This window comes from Lynx rufus, unplaced genomic scaffold (assembly GCF_022079265.1).
Source record: "Lynx rufus isolate CCGP_SWC_20201006 ecotype Redwood Valley unplaced genomic scaffold, mLynRuf1.p SCAF_19, whole genome shotgun sequence".
Classification (NCBI taxonomy): Eukaryota; Metazoa; Chordata; class Mammalia; order Carnivora; family Felidae; genus Lynx; species Lynx rufus.
In genome coordinates this window covers 34,509,277-34,518,160 of record NW_025814833.1, presented here as the reverse complement: position 1 = coordinate 34,518,160, position 8,884 = coordinate 34,509,277, and positions in this window count along the sequence as shown.

Here is an 8,884-nt window from a genome sequence, read left to right as displayed (position 1 = left end):
CCCTTTACATCAGTATCTTTGAAATGTTAATTACCACTTATTGTGTCCACTTTTTCTCTTCCCATTTTCTCCTGAACTCACTCTAATTATGTTTACATCCAAACCACTCCAATGAACAGCTGTTGTCAAGGTCACAAGTGACTTCCTATTTGCCAAATATAAAGATCAGTGTTCAGCCCTCCCCTTACCTGACCTGTCCACAACATTTGGAATGTTAATTGCCCTCTCCTTTGTAAAATCCTGAATCACTTGATTCTAGGACACCACTGTTTCTCATTGTTTTCTCCTATCTTACTGATCTCTTTTGCCCTTTGCTTAGATCTATCCCATCCTGCTGCCAACTAAAGATTGGAATATCCCAGGGATTAGCCTTGGATCCATGCTTTTCTCTGTTTATACTCATTGCCTAGGTAATCCAATCCAATCCAGTCCCATGGCTATAAATACCATCCATAGAGTGAGTGATGACTCCCAGGTTTTTATCTCCTGCCCAGAATTCTTACCTGAACTACAGATTTGTATGCATAACTGCCAACTATATGTCTGCACTAAGAGGCATTTCAAATTTAACACATGCAATACCAAACCACTGATACTCTAGCCTAAAACTTGCTCCACTTACGGTTTTTGCCATTTCAGTAAATGGCAATGTTATTGCTGTTCAGTTTAAACCAAATGCCTTGGGATCCGCTTTATCTCCTTTCTTACTCTACTAAATCCTGCCAGTTTTACCTTCAAAAAGTAGACTAAAATCAAATAAAAACCAAACAAAAACAGAATCCAGCCACTTTTTACCACGCCTTCTCCATTGCTTTCACTTTTGCGGAAACCATTATGCTCTCTTGCTCAGATGGTTTCAAGAGTCTCAAGTCTCCTAGCCAATCGGCTGGCTTCCATTCTTGCCTCTCTATAAACTGTGCCCTACACAGCAGAGTGATCCTGTTAAAATGTGTCAGACCAAGTCACTTCTCTGCTAAAAATCATCCACTGGAGCTCATACCGTTCAGAGAAAAAGCCAAAGTCCTTACACTAGCTTTTAAACTTCTCCATAACCCCATACTTCGTTTCTCTGACCTCATCATCTACCCCTCTTCCTCTTTCTCACTTTCCCCAAGTCACATTTGCCTTCTTGCTACTCTCTGAATATGAACATTGTTAGGCATGCTCCTGCCTTAGGATTCTTTCACTTGCCATTCCTTCCGCCTGGAATGCTCTTTTCCCAGATGGCCGCATTTCCTACACCATTTTGATCCATTCTCTGTTCAAGGGTCATCTTCTAAGAGAGACTCTGGCAGATAATTTTATTGTAAAAGCATCCAATCACTCTCTAACCCCATTACGCTGATTTATTTTTCTTCATAGTGTTTATCATCAACGGGAAATTATATATTTATTTGTTGGTCTTTATTATATCTAACTAAAATATAAGTTTATGGGGGTGCCTGGCTGGTCCAGTTGGTAGCGTGTCTGACTCTTGATCTCAGGGTCATGAATTCAAGCCCTATGTTGGGTGTGGAGCCTACTTAAAATTATATATATATATATATATATATATATGTATATATATATAAGTTTATGAATACAGGTCCACTACTGTTTTGCTCACAGACATATCCCCAGTACCTAAAATTCTACCTGGCATATAAGAGGTGCTCAATGACTATTAGGCCAATGAATGAAATAAGTTTTCTTTTTACCCTATAGTAGAGTTCACAGATTCAAATACCTTCAGTGGCACTTCAAATACAGTAATTCATTTCATTCATTCATTCATTCTAGTATTTGTTGAGTCAGACACTGGGGCAATAATGATGAAAAATAGAGCAATTCATGGTTTCATGGAGTTTGATCAGTTTCCAACTTTCTTTTTCCCAGTTTTCCACCCCTGCCACCACTCCTATTGAAATGCGTTCCTTCTGTGTTTTATATCTTAATAAAATGTTATTGCTCACTGTATAGTCAGCCAAGCTAAAAACTAAGGGGTAGTTTTGACTCCTTTCTTCCTATACCCCCAAACCCAATCACTTATCCTGTTTAGTCAATTCTACCTAGTAGTATCTCTACCTTAACATTTCTGTTCCATTTCTACAAATAAATTTCACTTTCTCCAGCCTCACCACCACTACCTTCTTAGGCCCTCATCATCTTTAACTTAAAAAGAATTTTGGGTGGTGGTGCCTGGGTGGCTAAGTCGGTTAAGTGTCCGACTTCGGCTCGGGTCACGATCTCACGTTTGTGAGTTTGAGCCCCACATCGGGCTCTGTGTTGAGAGCTCAGAGCCTGGAACCTGCTTCAGATTCTGTGTCTCCCTCTCTCTCTCTGCTCCTCCCCCACTCATGCTCGTTCTCTCAAAAATAAATAAACATTAAAAACAATTAAAAACAAAACAAACAAACAAAAAAAACCACACCAATTTTGGGTGCCTGGGTTGCTCAGTCAGTTGAGCATCTGACTCTTGATTTTGACTCAGGTCATGATCCCAAGGTTGTGGGCTCCAGCCCCGTGTTGGGCTCCACGCTGAGTGTTGAGCCCGTTTAAAATACTCTCTCTCCCTCTTTTTCTCTGCCCTTCTGTCCCCCCCCGTCTAAAATGTAAAAAAAAAATTTTTTTTAACTAATTCAATGAATTTTCCTGCCTTCTTACCTGCCCCCTTCCCCTGCAATCTATTTTCTACATTGTAGCCAGAGTGCTGTTTCTCAAGTGCAAATATGACTACATTACTCCTCTGCCTAAAATCCTTTGATGGCTCTCCATTGGCCACAGGACAAAATTGAAATACTTTAATATGGTCTTTAAGACCTTAAATGATCAAGTCCCGACTGACCTCTCCATCTTTATGTTCTGTTGTTCTGTACACCCAGCTCACATAGGACTTTCTTCGAGATCTCTCCCAGACCTCCCTCTGCTCCTGTAAATACTCCATTTAGACCACTGGCATAAATATGGTCATACTGCATTAGAGAGAATAGAATGTCTAGAAGATAAGCTGTCTCTTCACTGGTGTGTTAGCTCTAGATACTTACTAGGTGATTTCAAATATATCTCCCCTGCCGAAATTGCTCTTGTCCTTCCCTGAACTCCCACTATGTTTCATCTATCTCTTGCCTTAGGCACCTTTTGTTACAGTTAGTTCTGTACTGCTATCACCACCACTAGGTGATAGGCTCCTGGAGGGCAGGACTCTCGCCTTAGTCAACTCTCCAATCTATGCCACACTGGGCCTCTCGGCTTGCACTCAATTGCGAGGCAGTGTGTGTTGAATGAATGAATATTATATATAGACATTTTTACTTACATTGCATTTTGATCACACCCTTTCCCGTTGATGATATGGCTTCATCATTGAAAAGATGTTATTATATTTGTCTACTAGCCTTTCTGCTAAAGAACTGCTTATTACTCCCTACTCTTCTAAATTTGGTAACAAAATTATCAAAAAAGCATTTAGTAAATTTCTCGCAGAACGCCATATTCTTTTATTATGTGAGGGACTTGATTTGTTGTGTTTAAGGCAATATGTGTTTGCTCCCTAATTCACTGTTTTTTTCTGTTTCTCTTTATCAAAACTCATCTTTTATGACTGACTTCACCGTTGGTTGAACTAGCTCAGCAGTTGGTTGACCTCAGTCAGTTAAGGGAGACAAAAAATGGTACTATTATCAAGTATTTATGTCAAAAATAAATGAAAAATAAGCCAAGGCTTTGAATTGGTATTTTGAGATTTGAAAATATTTATTTATTTGCTTTTCAATGGAATTGTTTTCGGTAAAATCACTACCAAAATAGTCTGATTTCTTAAAGCTGCCAATATGAAGGGATGTGTTGAAGTCACATAGAAACAGTTAAATGCAGTTTCTCCTGGTGAACGTCCTAGTTCAATGATGTGCATCAATTCTGAATATCTGCCCAACAATTCTCAGACACAAATTATGATTCTATTTTGCTCCTCATTTTTGGCTCTGTTTGTAACTCCACAAGTGTCTTGGGTAAGTCCTATGAGTCATAGATGTTGAGTGAGCTGAATCAGAAATACTGGATATGGATGATCATTATAGAATGCACACTTTGACCTCTTAAATTATGCCAAGTGACAAGGCTCTTTTTGACACATGAAATGATCTGGTCTTTTCAATATTTAATTTATTACTAATGAGGGACTGCAATTGCTATGAATTAAGTAGACCGCATTCATCATAAGATCTGGCACATTTCTACTTCCATTTAAAAAAGAATATCTGAAAGAAAAAAAATGGAGAAAATTAGATGCATGAAAATGCATTGTCTAATCAAGAACCATGATCATTGCCAGCTGTCAAAGGATATCTTAAAATATCTAATGAACTAAATTAAGCTACAAAGACATGTCATCCTTTTTTATAGAGATTTACCTGGATTTGACCCTCTGATCTCACTCCAGTGCAGCGTGAACCAAGGAAACAAGGGAGGAACAGTACATAATGGAAGAAAGAGCACCGATCGGGCAGGCAAGACACTCAGCTTGGCCACTTATTTGCTGCCTGACTGGGCAAGTCCCTCTCTCACCTGCCTATTTTCTATCTAGAAAATGTCTATTTTCTCACCTGTAGAACGAGATGATTGGACTAGATTGAGAGTTTCTGACTGCCTCATAGTCCCTGCCTATTTCATATCCATAAAGTTTATATCAGCTCAAGTCAGTCCAGTCCAATAATCTTGAGGGACAGCTACAGCAGCATATGATAATATTGTAAAGTACAATATAATATGGACATGATACAAGGCTCTAGAATCAGACACAAAAGGCACCTGGGTGGCTCAGTCGGTTGAGCATCTGACTTCAGCTCAGGTCATGATCTCACACCCCGTGAGTTCGAGCCCCGCGTCGGGCTCTGTGCCTGGAGCCTGCTTCGGATTCTGTGTCTCCCTCTCTCTCTGCCCCTCCTTCGCTCATGCTCTCTCTCTCTCTCTCAAAAATAAACATTAAAAAAATTAGAATCAGACAGACAAGAATTTGACTCTCAACTTAGTATCTATATGACCTTAAATAAACCTATTTGCCTTTCTGAGCTTTAGTTTTCTATCCGTAAAATGGGGCTGATGACACGACATATGATTTCATGATTGTTGTGAAAATCAACTGAGGTGATGGGTATCTTGAATTATGGTATTTGTTGTCTTGGACAATGTTTGGGAATATGAAGATGAATCTTACTCTGCTTCCCCTTAAAGTGATTACAGGTTGGGGAAAACAGCAAGTAAACAATGAACTTCGCCGAAATGCAGTCTGTAAAAATGCCACAAGGGAAATAAAAACCAAGTGGTTTGGGAAACACAGAGACCGAGAGAGCAATTTCAACTTGGAGAATCAGAAAAGACACTCGTATCCCTTCAATGATCATTTACTGAGCACCTACTTTGTGCTCTGCACGAGGGTAAAGAGATGGATAAGAACATACACCTGCATTTCACGGGTTCACAAAACCAGCGATGGTTAAACATTTTTTGCTTCATAGACTCCCTTTAAGAAGCCTATCGAAGTGAGGATTCTATCCCCCAAAGAATGGGCACATAAATTTGCATTTAAGTTCGGAGGGTCAAGAGCCCTTCGGAAGTTCATTCTTACACTCCTTGGGTCTATGGACTCCAGATTGAGAATTCCTCATTTAGTTGGAGGGTTTATAAATGAGGTGGCAAAAAAATATGTATGTATAACAGAGGTGGCATTTGAGGCGAGTTCTGAAGAATGGCTAGAATTTCAAGCGGTGTGAAAGAACAGTCTTCTTGGTCTTTGAACCTGTCCTCTCCAACCCCATACTTTACTGATAACTCACTTCTGCACGTATGTTGGCTCAGGACAAAGTACCTAGTTTCTGCTCTGCTGCCTTTCTTGACACTCGTCGCCTGTGTGTTCGCTGATGCCTGGATGTTTGGCTGACCCCTGAATCCAAGGTGTTCAAAGCCCTCGGGCTTCTGTGCTAGCTTAGTCTGCTAGGCACTACGTCCCCTTACCTGGTCTCCACTTTTCTCTGCTGCTAATAATGTCTTTGTTCTCCTATCCTGCTTCCTGTTATGTCTCTCGGATCCACTGTCAGTAAAAGGCCCAATGGAATGCGTGAACACGTGGTGAAGAGGCATTCGTGGGCGGAGCGTCTTCCTCAGATCCAATACTTACTCTAGAAAAGCCAGCCTGGCCTATCAGTTCTGCTTTTTCACTGCCCCACATGCGTGCTGTCCTCTGACTTCACGTCTCATATCCATACGTGACTATATTTCACAGAGTAGAATAACCACAATAACGAATGACTCCAAAATGTCCAGTGGGTTAACCCAATAAAGGCTGCTTCTTGTGCAGTTTTCAGTCCGGTGCAGGTAGACCAAGAGGAGGCTCAGCTCCAAGCAGTCTTTCAAGTCCAAGGCTGAGCATGTTCCACACATGGCTCTCAAGATCGCTCTGAGAACTGACATCTAGATGGCAAAAGGAAGAAGGTAGTGGTCGTGGTGAGGAGTCTGGAGCAAAGTAACATATGTCACCTTCCACTGGCCGAAACACAGCTACAGGGCCCCGCTCACTGCAGCCAGGAGGCTAGGAAAAGCAGTGATTTTGCCCAGAGCCCCAGAGCTGGTAAATGGCAGAATCTACAGTCAAACCCAGGCCATGTGCCCCAGTACCCGAACTCTTTTCTTTTTATACATGACCTGTAGGTCACCTAGATATATAACCCCTGAGTGTCAGGGGAAGAATCCTTAGGGCAAATTATACAAAGTGAGATCCGGGGCCAATTTACATCTGAAACAGTTGAAGGAGCTCATTAAAATGCAGATTCCCGGGTCCCAACCTGCACCTACTCCTGATTCAGCATCCAGAGGGTGAGTCAAGGAATTTGCGGATAATTCTGTACAGGATATAGTTTGAGAACTCTGTGCCTTAGGGCTTCATTTGATTTTCACCTATCTGCTTCAAAAGAAAACAAAGGCCCTTAGAGAAAGCTGCCTTTTCACGTGTTTATAATCTGGTCTCTGTTGGAAGACCTCCAAACCTGGCACTGGTGATGAAAGAGTCAGTTGTATTTTAATGTTTAAAGACAAATGGATTTCTTTCTAAAAATAGGCAAGTGGGGGTAGGGGTGGGAAAGGGTCTATAGCACCATTATCATTCAGATGGAGAAGTGCTTAATAAAAGTCTGGCTATCTCTATTGGCAAAGTGACTAAAGACCTGAAGCAAATTCTATGTTAATCCAAGTAAAAATAATCTTACTTTCTCTTGAATTTAGAGCTTTATGTGCAATTCTGAGATAATGCCTTAAATTGAAGGTAATTTTAGAATCAATTTAGGGGATAGGTTCTTTCCCCTGTCAAGTTGCCCAAATATTGAATATAGATTTCATTGCACATCTGGCATAAATACTGCATGGTCTATGACATCAGGGGCATAAATATTTCATAATTAAGAAACAGATATAGCGATCAGTCATCCAGTTTAATAAGCTTCTGAATTCATACCTTTGCATTCTACCCCAAAAATGTGAGAATGCTGATAAGCCTCTTAATTATATTTTATAATATTTCACTTTAATGTAAAAATTATACATATTTCACTTTCATGTAGAAATCACTATTAATTTAAGGAATGTTAAGTAAGCTACCTAAAAGCCTTATAAAGTGCTATTTAGATAGTCAAAATGTTTGCTTTTCTCCCTTCAAGGTGGTTTTAGACACTAATTGTATAAATTTCAACTTTAGGCTTAAAATATCCTTGTAGTAACTATAATTTAGTGTGAATTATTTATACTCTTTAGAAGAATCATGCAGAGAGAAATGCTGAATCATAAAATGGTAGATATTATTTATGGCAGCGGCAATCATTGCCAAATTCCCTTGAATGGCCCTATCTTCTGCCTTAGTAGATAATAGGTGGGTTGTAGGTACAATTATGGCCACGCTGGGGGTGAGGAGAACCCATTCTTCACCCCTTCTGAAGGAAGTGGATGATTGAGTATCCTGATGTTCAGGGAACAGAGGCCAGAGTTTATTTCATTTGCGGGATGAATGCGAAAACCCCAGTTTTCTGCCTGCCCCTACCTCTCACAGATAAAGCCTTGGTGTTTCCAGCTGGGCTTTAGGAGGCTGGTGGTTATGAAGGAGGTCGGTGGATGGCCTTCATTATTTCAGAGCCAGCGTTTGAGGCTAGCAGTTCTGCACATCAAGGTCCACTCTTGCAACGTTACACCTGAGTACGTTGATATTTCAGTAAACTCTGTATCTGAGTTCCATTCAGGTCTAGTTTATTTTAATCTTACGTGAAGTTGGAGGGGGCGCTATTTGGGAACTCTGTTGTAGTGTAATGTAACGGCCAAGAGCAATTGTTTTAGAATTAGATAGGCTTGGGTTCCAATCAAGACTCTGTCATTTATTGGCAGGGTGACCTTGAGTAACTAAATCTGCCTGAGCCTCAGTTTCTCCGTGTAAATATAGATAATGATAGAATCATAGTATCTATCCCGTAAGGCTGTTGGTGAGATTTTTATTTTTTTATTTTTATTTATTTTTTATTTTTTTTTTATTTTAAATTTTTTTTTTTCAACCTTTATTTATTTTTGGGACAGAGAGAGACAGAGCATGAACGGGGGAGGGGCAGAGAGAGAGGGAGACACAGAATCGGAAACAGGCTCCAGGCTCTGAGCCATCAGCCCAGAGCCCGACGCGGGGCTCGAACTCACGGACCGTGAGATCGTGACCTGGCTGAAGTCGGACGCTTAACCGACTGCGCCACCCAGGCGCCCCATGTTGGTGAGATTTTTAAAAAACCCATCCATCCATCCACCCACCCATCCATCCATCCACATACACGTGTAACATAGTACTTGGCACACCATAAACACTTAAAAATGGCCTTTGGAGTCAGGG